At 44.9% G+C, this 12016-nt stretch overlaps 1 long non-coding RNA gene across 1 annotated transcript; it reads left to right on the forward strand.

Moving 5' to 3' along the window:
* The first annotated feature begins 956 nt into the window (after positions 1-956).
* LOC143836815 (uncharacterized) lies at positions 957-8686 on the forward strand. Its single transcript, XR_013230761.1, has 3 exons — positions 957-1010; positions 2833-2920; positions 8344-8686. It is a non-coding gene; the product is annotated as an uncharacterized LOC143836815 (long non-coding RNA).
* Positions 8687-12016: the final 3330 nt, after the last annotated feature.

Here is a 12016-nt window from a genome sequence, read left to right on the forward strand (position 1 = left end):
TTCTTTCACAACCTCAATACAAGTAGTAATATAAAGTGGCTGATGGCTCAAAATAGTATGGATGGACATATTAGTATGGATGGACATTTTTTTTTGGGGGGGGAGGTTGAGAGGCATGCTGTGTGTGTCAACTGGTGGGTGGGAATTTTTTTTGTTCTGCCTTTATGGACCAATGCATATTCGTTGGTCCAGGCAGCTTGCTCCCCCCCCCCAAAAAAAAGCCCCATTCCAGGGAGAAGGGAAAGAGAAGCGGGCTCGAGGGCAGGTGCTAGAGACAGACATTGCGCTACTTCTGGCCACATTGTTATGCACTGCTATCTTGCTGGTGGTTGCTGGTTGCTCTCCTCCCGCACATGCAACAAAGCTAGGGAATTCCCCAACTAGTGAGTTAAAATGGAGGATGTGACTGCCAGATTGCTGCTGGAACGCTGGATGCAGACAACGTTGTTTGAAACGCCAAAAATATAGTGTCTGCAGGGGGTAAGTGTTGCACTTTATTTTCAGGGCGCAGAAGGGCCCTGACTCCTCAGCATCCAGTTCAGAAGTCTTTATCTGCTTAAATGATGCTAACCAATCAGATTGCTTGAAGCAGCCTGTCACTCAAATTTTTCATCAACTCTTCATCAAGCTGGTTGTTCAAAACAAAAGATACAGGGGAGCAGATGTTTCATAACCTGCAAATTATAGCCATCTTGACACGGAGACCAGAAAGGACTGCAGACTTTAAGGCAATGAGAGAGCTTCAGATGCCAGAGTAGCCAAAATTGGCCACTTTCCCTTAGAAAACAGAAAAGTAGTTGATTTGCTCCCTCAGCATTAATTGAAATACACAGAAGTACAACTTGGTAGTCCTCCAACTCAAACCTTGTTCTGTTGCTTCAGACCAACATGAGTACCCACCTGAATCTGTGCTGGTCCTGATATTAATAAAGCTGGCAGTTGTTTCTTATTTTTACAGAGTGGTGACTTTAGGAATTTGTCTCCAAAAAGGATAAAATTTACACATTACAGTAAGTCATCACTTATTTTTGAATGATGTACATATTAGACTCTTCTTTTAATTATGCTCATTCTGATATTTTCCAATATTTATCTTTCAGGATCCCACTCAACCATTGAGCTATACATTATAGAGAGTTCTATATAGGTACATTTATATATTGAGTGTATCATCATAATCTTGACCACTGAGGAAGACCCAGAAGGGTCGAAACACGTTTGGTCCTTGGTTCTATGTACTGTTAGTTCGGTATAGTTTTTAAGAAGTTTTTATTCTGTTTTTAATTGTGCACCATAATAAACAACCAACAAGTTTTACATTATTTTTATTGTTCAGCTCAACTTTTGAGTTCCTAACTAAGTAAATAGCCATTACAAGCCACACTAGGTAGCATTATTTAGTGGAAGGAGTACATGTAAGCTACACTTAAGTCCATGTTTACCTTCTCTCTGATGCCCATTACACATACAGAACACATGCCTCCATACATTAGGCGAAGCAGGTAGATGCTGACTTTTTCTGTAGCTGAGAAGCCCCCCCCCCATTGCATTCTGTAAGCATTTCTTTGGCCTATAAGCCTGATCTTGTTGTCATGTGACCAGCCTGGGACTGCTCTCAGATTACTATAGTAAATACCACTGTTGTCTCAACATTTTTGTTCTGCCTCCTCCTCATAACATGTACTAGCTTTCACTGCTGAGATTTACATGGGGGATGGTATTTTTTGTTATTGTCAGAGAGCATGGTTTAAAGGCAGGGCTTCATGTTTAATTAGGTGATATGAAATTATGTACAAAACAGAGCTTGAATGTATGGAGCTCTTCCTTAAACCTTAATGCTCATGGATCTCAGAATGGTTTGTCTATTGCATTTTTATTTAATTCTTTCTCCAAGAAGGCAAGGGAATAGGTATTATTCTCCCCTCCTCAACTTTGTCCTTCCCCAAACCCTATGATGCTAAGAGACTGAATAATTGGTTATTCAGTGAATCTCATGGGTAAGTGGGGATCTGAACCCATCCCAATATTACACTTTAACCACTGTACCAGAATAGATCTCTTGGAATTTAGATTCAAAGGTCTCCAGTTGTTCTCTAAACAGATATATAGGGCAAAGGCAAGTCTGGGATAGTAATGCTGTAATCCTAAGATTCTTTTCTATGATTAAGAGTCATTAAATAATATTTCTGAATAGACTTAGTATGGATTTCTTCTTAAAGCGCCTAAACAAGTGGAAATTAGAGAGGACATCATAACTCCCTCACCTGGCATCAAGGGAAGTAGAGCAAGAAGCTAATGGCAGGCAGGATGGAAGCAACAATAGTCTGAAATACAGGAAGTAGCCCGTTGTATTAACATCATCTTTGTTTTCTATTTCATTTCTAGGTTTGTTTTTTAATGATGGCATTTTCTTACACATTTCTATAAATAAAAACTCCACAACCACAAAAATTCAGATCAGTTATCCAAATATGGAAAATTGGCATATATTTTACTAATTTTTTACAATGCAAAATCTGGAAAGGTTATGTTCTCCTCCACCCCCCCTCCCCCGAAATTTGGAATGTGTAAGCAGGAAAGAGGAGAGTTTTATGGAGATTGTATGTGGTAAAGACACATTTCTTCTGATTTCCGAGTCACTTTTGTAAGCAGTTTTTCAACCCCCTAAGATTACTAATGATCAAGTTCACCTACCTTTGTTACTGTTACTTGTTCCTTCCTGATGATGGCAGGAAATGATCTGCCCACAGACCAGATTTTTACAGGCAGTGTCTGTGGGTGAGTGAAAGAAAGTTGCCTGAATGCAAAGTGATGTTTGTTGACTTTCCACAGATTGAGATACTGAACAGGGATCAAAGCAAGATTTAGAATTACAGTTTGAAGGAGGAAATATGAAAGGAGATACAGTTAGAGAAGAAAGGTGAGCACTGGTTTGCTGCATTATCTAACACATTTTGTTTTTCCCAGATCCCTACAATCAAACAGATATTATAACTCTTGTGCTGGGAATGTCACCTCAGGAATATATGGCCACACTTGGCATTGTGACCATCATACATGGAAAGAGGGGGTATAAGCCTCTTGCCATTTTACCAACCTGACATGGACTTTGGACCAATTCTTCAGGGAAAACTAGGGCAAACGGCAGATAGCATGCTCTCAGAGCTATTTCAGGTCAGGAAAATGGTGCAGGGAGAGAAGGCAGAAGTCTCTTCTCCCTGTGCACTTTCATCATGTTCCCATTTGGGCTTATGTGTGCTTAGGGATGCCAATCCTCAGGTAGGACCTGGGGATCCCCCAGAATTACAGGTCATCCCCAGACTAATGAGATCAATTTTCCTGGAGAAAATGACTGCTTTGGAGGCTGGATTCCATAGCGTTATATAACACTGCAGTCCTTCCACACCCCAAGCTCTACCCCTAAAGTCTCCAGATATTTACCAACCCAGAGCTGGTGACCCTGGCCAAGGATTAAATTCCCAGCATGTAACCTGCAGTACATTTTTGGTCATATGAATCTCGGGAAGACCTGGGGAAGATGTAATGTGCAATTTGGTCCTGACTATAGTCAGAGACTCTATCTACTGCAAGTTGGTGCATGGTTAAAAGTTCTACTCTATACCTATACGTAGTGGACAGAAACTCTGGCTACATGGCTGAATGGCAAAACTAACATCCCCAAACAAAAAGAACATATTTATTTATTATTAAATTTATTTCCCACCACTCCCAAGGCCAGCTTGTGGCGGGTTACAATTGTCCTTCTCTAAAACCCCAATAAAAAAAACATTAAAATACAGGATGTAAACAACAATAGCAGCACAGAAACATAGCGGTATTAAACAATCAACTATCTCCAAAACATCTAATAATAGGGTTAGAAGAGGGGTATAATCGATACCACCTTGCCTAGATGCTGCTAAGCACTTTGGGGGGGGGGGGGCGGGCGGGGGGCAACCCAATTTATCTAACTGCCCTGGCCTCAGCTGTAGACCTGGTGGAATGCTAGAAGCTCCAGCAGGGCCCACAGCTCAATTGGAGGGGGGGGGCTGCAGTTGGGAGGACAGGTTTAGGTTTTGGTATATGTAATACTTTTGATGGCTGAGAGAATGGAGTCTACTATAAAAAACCCTGAACTGTATCCAAATCTGGTTATCTAAACATTCAGATTCCTGGGCATAAGATAATCGGTCTCTGTGGCATACTGCCTTAGGAAGGCAGAGGATATAAATATTAGCATCTATACCTTTGGACTAATCTGCCATTAACAAAAGATAGCACTGAGGTAGAGTACAGCCTGGAATATTTGAACTGCTCAACTCTTACAATTGTTCTGTCAGAGAAATGTTTTTGGACTTCAATTGAATTGGTCACTCAGCAGAGCTGTAAATGTTTGCTACCTGCAATGTCATATTATCTCTGATGCATAATTAACAGAATCTGGCTGGAAGCTATCTGCCATCTCCCCAACGCACGAGATGACAAAGCTATAGTGACTCTTGTAAACCACTTTGCCGAGTTGTGTACCACTCTATAATTGCTGGGCTATCAAGGTTAGCTGAGCTGATGTCATTGTTGTCTTTAGTGACAAGATGTGATATGACATGACTTAAACTCTACTGCCTGGGAAAGCTGCTACTGCAGCAGGTAACACAGAGCAGCAGATGGTCAGGCAACAGAAAAACAGGTGGAGGCATTGTTTGAAGACCGTCTGAATTAAGCTTGCTTAATTTGTTAGATCTCTGCTTAGCCTTAGCAACTATAGTCTCTCACGCTGTATCAGGTTTATCTAGCAGGCAAACGGGCTGAACTACGCCATCTGCAATCATTTATTGCACTAAAATGTCTTCAATGCTAACCACCAAATGAGTGGCCTCTTCTCCCTCCTTTCTCACTCTTTGTAGGTGAGAACTGCCCCTGACACCAGGGCATGAGAAAATACACTGCAGGGCTTGGGAAAATGTTTATTTTCTTGGGAGTATTTTCAGCTGTAGGGTAACTCCCTTCAGTTCTCACTTGGCTAAAGTGCAAAGAAAGTTCTGACAATCACAGACAGCACATGGCCCTCTTCAGCACAACTCTGCAGCTGGAAAAGGCAAAAAGGGTCACCTCATTCTTTCTTCCCAGCAGAGCCCCCCATGTCTATTAATTCACCTGCATCCTGTGACCCTGGGAATCTACTTTCTGTGAGTCAGAACGGACTGCAGGAGATTGTTATTATTTCCTTTGGTGATAGTTAGGCTCTAACCCCCAGGTTTTAACTCTGATGCTCAAATTAGACACAGTCATGACTGATCCATAATCTAGGTCTGCCCCAGTCCTGTAGTAGTGATGGTGTGTGCGCGCGTGTGCATTATTTATTTATTTATTTAGAACATGTTCATGCCACCTCTCGATGAAGCTACCCAAGGCAGCTTACAAAATAGAAATAATAAATACAAAACATTAAGATGACATTAATTAAAATTGACACAAAGGTGAAGAATACATAGAATCATAGAGTTGGAAGGGGTCATACAGGACATCTAATCCAACCCCCTGCTCAACACAGGATCAGCCCTAAGCATCCTAAAGCATCCAAGAAAAGTATGTATCCAACCTTTGCTTGAAGACTGCCAGTGAGGGGGAGCTCACCACCTCCTTAGGCAGCCTATTCCACTGCTGAACTACTCTGACTGTGAAAATTTTTTTTCCTGATATCTAGCCTATATCGTTGTACTTGTAGTTTAAACCCATTACTGCACGTCCTTTCCTCTTCAGCCAACGGGAACAGCATCCTGCCCTCCTCCAAGTGACAACTTTTCAAATACTTAAAGAGGGCTATCATGTCCCCTCTCAACCTCCTTTTTTCCAGGCTGAACATTCCCAAGTCCCTCAACCTATCTTCATAGGGCTTGGTCCCTTGGCCCCAGATCATCCTCGTCGCTCTTCTCTGTACCCTTTCAATTTTATCTACGTCCTTCTTGAAGTGAGGCCTCCAGAACTGCACACAGTACTCCAGGTGTGGTCTGACCAGTGCCGTATACAATGGGACTATGACATCTTGTGATTTTGATGTTGATACAGCCCAAAATGGCATTTGCCTTTTTTACCGCTGCATCACACTGCCTGCTCATGTTTAGCTTACAATCCACAAGTACCCCAAGATCTCGTTCACACACAGTGTTACCTAGAAGCGTATCCCCCATCCAGTAGGCATGCTTTTCATTTTTCTGACCCAGATGCAGAACTTTACACTTATCTTTATTAAACTGCATCTTGTTCTCATTTGCCCATTTTTCCATCGTGTTCAGATCTTGTTGAACTCTGTCTCTATCTTCGGGAGTATTTGCCAGTCCTCCCAATTTGGTGTCATCTGCAAACTTGATGAGTAGTCCCTCCACCCCCTCATCTAGATCATTAATAAATATGTTAAAAAGTACCGGGCCGAGCACCGAGCCCTGAGGTACCCCGCTACTCACCTCCCTCCAGTCTGATCAAACAACATTGACAACAACTCTTTGAGTGTGGCTCTCTAACCAATTCCCTATCCACCTAACTATCTGCAAATCCAGATTGCAGTCCTTCAATTTATCCATCAGAATATCATGGGAAACCTTATCAAAAGCTTTACTAAAATCCAAGTAAATGACATCAACCGGATTTCCACGATCCAGCAAACCTGTTACTTGGTCAAAAAAGGAAACCTGTTGGAGACAAATCCATGCTGACTTCCTTGGATCACCAAATTGTCCTCCAGATGTTTGCAGATCGCTCCCTTTAATATCTGCTCCATTATCTTCCCCACATCAGAGGTCAGACTCACTGGTCCATACTGAGACTATTTGTGGTCTCCTTCTAACACCATTCGTTCATAAAAATTCAGGCAATCTTGGCAACTTGGCAAGGAGCTACCCTCTGTGTGCAGAGTTCCCTTTTCTCCAAGTGAAAATAAAGGGAATTTCCACACATTAGTAAAAATAGAGTTATGCCCGCGCAATGGCAAAGCGTGAAATCTTTGTACACTATAAACAGAAGGGGTGCCTGGGGTGTAGAGGAGAACTGCCATGGTATTCATTTCTTCCATGCAAGGTTGCTGAAGAAGTAGGCAGAGCCATCATCACAAGGGAGTTGATGCTGAGAAAAAGGTATGCTGTATTCACTCGGAAGTGGGGTTCCTGTGACTTCTGTAACTGCCCGAAAGGAATTATTTTCACTAGTACCATGTCTCCCCTAATAGGGCTGCAGTAATGGGAGGAGATGCATTAGCTGAAATTTTCCCATCTGCATGCCTACCTATGGCAAGAGAATCCTGTTTTGCATTGGCAGCAGTTGACAAAGGAGAAACTGAGAGGAAATGGGGTCCCATGAATTGATCTACTTGTGATATGCCATGAATTTCCCCCCTTGTAACAGGCTAATTGTAGTACTGATGCTCTGAGATAAATCATGCACATGAGGAAGCTATCATATACTGGCGACTGCACATGACTTTCCCCAAGAATAGCAACTCTCAGGGCCATTCTGTTCTTCCTGTATGTCATGGGCCTGATCCACACTGGCCCTGTCTGTGCTGTGCCTGAAAAGTAAGTTCTCAATAGGACACATCTCTGGGCATTCCACATGTTCACCAGATAGACTCTGTAACATGAGAACTGCTTAGAGTTGCCAGGCCTATGGGAGACCAGGGGATGGGGGCATGGGTAAGTGCCCCTCCACCTGTGCAAGAGGAGTTCAGCTCAGCCATCAACTGATGGTCTGATATCACTTCCAGAAAAATCTGGAAGTGACGTCACACTTCTCTAGAGAAGCATGATGTCACATAATGTCACATCTGAGTTTTTCTGGAAGTGATGTCACACTGTCAACTGATGGCCATTTTTAAAATTTATTTTTCTAACAGTACTGTTCAGAGTAGCAGAAGGAAATGCTGGGGGGAGGGATCCCCCCCACACACACACTGCTGGCTGGCCAATCTAGAAATGGGTCCTAACTCCATGTTGCTTGAACAACCACTCGTTAATATTCTGACTTTCTCTGAATTGTGTGGGAAAGAAGCCGAGGTCTTCAAAATATCTGTTTGAGCAACAGTCATGAAATATGGGTATAAAGGCCACAGTCAGTCACAGGTGAGATTCCAAAGAAGCTGGGATCGTGACACTTTTTTTTGCCTTAGCTGAGCACTATGAGTTCTGTCTGCTCACCATCCTGCTGCCCTGGTTATTCTTATCGGTATTGCCTAGCCTGGCTCAGTGTCTTCCTTGCTGATGAATCTTCAGGTCTCCCTCATGTTGCTTGCATTACCTCCTTCCTGCTGGGTGAAACTTGTCAGTAACCTTCCTGTTGTTGTTGTCTCTTCTCCAGCTTGCCGTTGTGTTCCCTCCCAGGCCACATCACTGCAGCACAAAAGCTTTACGCTTGAGTCCTCAGGTAGCCAAAGAAAAGAGGATGTTCTCTGCAAGAACCCTTGAAGAAGGGGGAAATTAAAATGCAGCTTTTTTGTTCCAAGCATTGGGTTAGATCTTTGTGGAACAGATCCTTTCTACCTCCCCTTGCTGCCTGCTGTGTGTCCCAACATGGGGCTCTTTGGAGCCAGAGAGCTAATGGCAGGAGCAGAAGGGCCTATCTGCTTGTGCAAGTGGACTGTACCCAGCCATTTTTTGTCAGCAGGACTGTTTTCAGAACTCAGCATGTACATGCTATTAAACAAAGAGTATTTATTACGTGGAAACAGCTCATTAGCCTCCTTATCTGGATATTTACCTATGTAAGGAGAACCAGTATGGTGCAGTGGTTAAGAGCTGCAGGCTCTAATCTGGAGAGCTGGGTTTGATTCCCTGCTCCTCCTCCACATGCAGCCAGCTGGATGCCCTTGGGCCAGTCACAGTTCTCTCAGGGCTCACTCAGCCCCACCTACCACACAGGGTGTCTGTTGTGGGGACAGGAAGAATACGTGATTGTAAGCCGCTTGGGACTCCTTCAGACAGTAAAAAGCAGGGTACAAAAAGATCAGCTCTATGCATGCTATGCTGGTCACCAGCACGACACAGCCAGGTGTGCTGCTGATGTCATAATTTAATAGTGCTAATCAGCTCAAACGGGAAAAATTACATGTATTTCACAGACATAGACAATAAGCAGGGAAGAAGCAGGTTCATGATAATTACAGAATGGAATTCACGGTATGGGTGGGAAATCTGGGAGGGAAAGGATGGCCCAGGCTAGCTGGACCTCATCAGATGTCATAAACTAAGCAGGATGAACCTTGGTTAGTTCTTGGATTGGAGACCTCCAAGGCAGTCCAGGGCTGTGACACAGAGGTAGGCAATGGTCAGCTACCTCAGTCCATCTCGTGCCTGAAAACCCTCCAGGGTCGCCATAAGTCAGCGGGGACTTAATGGCACTTTCTACCACCAGGTGATTTGCGAAGCCACAGACCTACTGAGACGTGGATCTTCCCTTGCAATTCTCCATGCTGCTAGTGATGAGGGTGGAGAACAGCGGGATGGTATCCACCACTTGGGATATGCACATGGTGACAGGCTTGTGTTGTCCCCCCTCCCCCATTGCTGCTGAGGTTTCTGATACAGAATGACAGCAACACAGCTTTCACCTGTGGTTTCTTCTACCTGAACCCCCAGAAGCAGCCATTCCCTCCCCCCACATCATCATTAACATCTTTATGAGCCTTCTGGCCCAGCTGGTGTAGAGTTTGGGTTGGGTTGTCATCAATAGGCCGATGACACCGAGCTCTATCTCCTCATGGACGGCCACCCGGACTCCCCCCCAGAACCATTTACCAGATTTTTTGGAAGCAATGGCTGAATGGCTTGAGCAGAGTCGTCTGAAACTCAACCCCTCCAAGATGGAGGTCCTGTGGCTGGAAGGTAGGGGGTCAGGTCAGGAAGCACGCTTACCCGTCCTCGTCAGGACGCAACTTACGACCGTGCCCCAGCCAAGGAATCTGGGAGTAATCATAGATGCCTCACTTAGCATGGAGGTACAGGTCAAGAGGGTAGCTTGACAGGCATTTTTCCAGATTTGCCAGGCTCGGCTACTAGTGCCCTACCTGTCCCTGAACACCTGACCACGGTGATCCATGCAATAGTCACCTCCAGAATAGATTTCTATAACTCGCTCTACATGGGCCCGCCCTTGTCCTTGATCTGGAAACTGCAGCTGATGCCAAATGCGGCTGCTAGGGTCCTCACAGGAACACCGTGAAGGGCCCATATCCAGTCTGTGCTGAGGCAGCTGCATTGGTTGCCAGTTGCTAGCCGGAACCAGTTCAAGGTTTTGGTTTTGACCTTTAAGGCCCTCCATGGTCTGGGACCCACATACCCGAGGGACCACCTATAACCCTATGCCCCCCACAGAGCTTTACGCTCTGCAGGTTCAAACTTACTGGTCATTCCCGGCCCCAGGGAAGTACGCCTGGCCTTGACCAGGGCTAGAGCCTTCTCGCTCCTGGCCCCTACCTGGTGGAATGAGCTTCCATGATAGCTGTGGGCCCTGTGTTCCGCAGGGCCTGCAAAATAGAGCTCTTCCGCCAGGTCTATGGTTGAGGCTGGGGTAATGAGGAAGATCGGTTTGGGCACTCCCCCATGTTGGACCATTGTTATCTTGGCCCCTCTTCCCACCCCCTATTAGAGACTGGTTGTGGGATTGATGTATTTCCACCATATTGCTTAGGTTTGTTCTTGATTGTTGTCCTGTTTTAATGGGGGTTTTATTAGGGTTTTATCAGATATTTTGTTATTCTTAAAAAGTAAATCTCTGGACCCTTTCATTACAGAGATATTAGGGGAATGGCACAACTCTGCAATGAAAGAGGCTAGAAATCGCCTTTAAATAAGAAAGTGAGCGGCAACCATGGCATGCAGATTGGCATATTGTCATCATACTGATATAACAGTGTGGAGGTTGGGGAGGGACCTTAGCAGAGAAGGACACCTCCAAAGCAATCAGAACCTTTATCATTGGGGGTGAAGCTGTCTTGTAGAAAGGAGAGGCCTTTCCACTCTCCTTCTAAAACAAGTATTGTACCAGCAGGATAGTGCCAGGGAATTTTAAAGTACTTCTTGAAGTGTGCACCGTTAGAATGAGAGACAGAAAGCTGAGGGGAACCAGGGACTCCCCTATTGTTTGATGCCAGGGATGGACAATAGGAAGCCACAAGCTGACGCAAGGCTCAAATCCATTTTATACAGCCCTGTGAAGACTGACAGGCCAGCATAGCCAGAAATACCCTGCCACAGCCACAATCATTGTATGTTTCTTTGGAATGGCATGTTTTGAAGTACGAGGCAACTCCCTCCAATTAAGTACATCTCTTTAAAATGTAGGGACATCTGGCAACTCGGAGCTTCTCCATTTCTAATGATCCTTCCCTAAAGCACAATTTGGCTGAAGCTGCTTTGTTTGGTCTCCTTGCTGGGCTTGCATGTAGATAGTCAGCCAGGCGTTCAGCAGCAGGGTCACGCAGCTGGGAAAATGCAACCCTTGCAGCTTGTTGGGCTCCTGAGCCATGTGGCTGAACAGGAGCGTGGGCAGGTGGCCAGCTGCTTTCCTCCAAGTCTGGGTCAAGGCAGTTCAGGAGGGAGTCTTGTTTACTTCGTGCTGCTCATTAACAGCAAGGGAACTGCAATGGCCTGTGAAGCTGGACAGAATGCTTCATGGGCGACTGGTCCAGCAAAGCCTTTTAATGCAGATGCATGCCATTTACCTTGCACAGTGGTTGCCAAGGATGCTAAAAGTAGACCACAACTAAGCCATGTGCTTGGAGCGCACAGGAGAATCTACAGAGAAAGGAGTGGTGGAAAGCACCACGGAGTCGGAGGCATTCGTTTACACTGACCTTGCTGTCGAGGTTGTTACTGTTGTGATTGGACTCGTTGGAATCTGCACAGTCTGTCGTTTGTGACCTGCATCTTCCCAGCCGCTACTGACTGATAGGAGTGTGGGGCAATCCAGTCCTACTTCAGCCGCTGCAGCCAAAACAGAAGCATTTTCCATATGCCGACTCTTGCTTCATGTA

This window comes from Paroedura picta, chromosome 4 (genome assembly GCF_049243985.1).
Source record: "Paroedura picta isolate Pp20150507F chromosome 4, Ppicta_v3.0, whole genome shotgun sequence".
NCBI lineage: Eukaryota > Metazoa > Chordata > Lepidosauria > Squamata > Gekkonidae > Paroedura > Paroedura picta.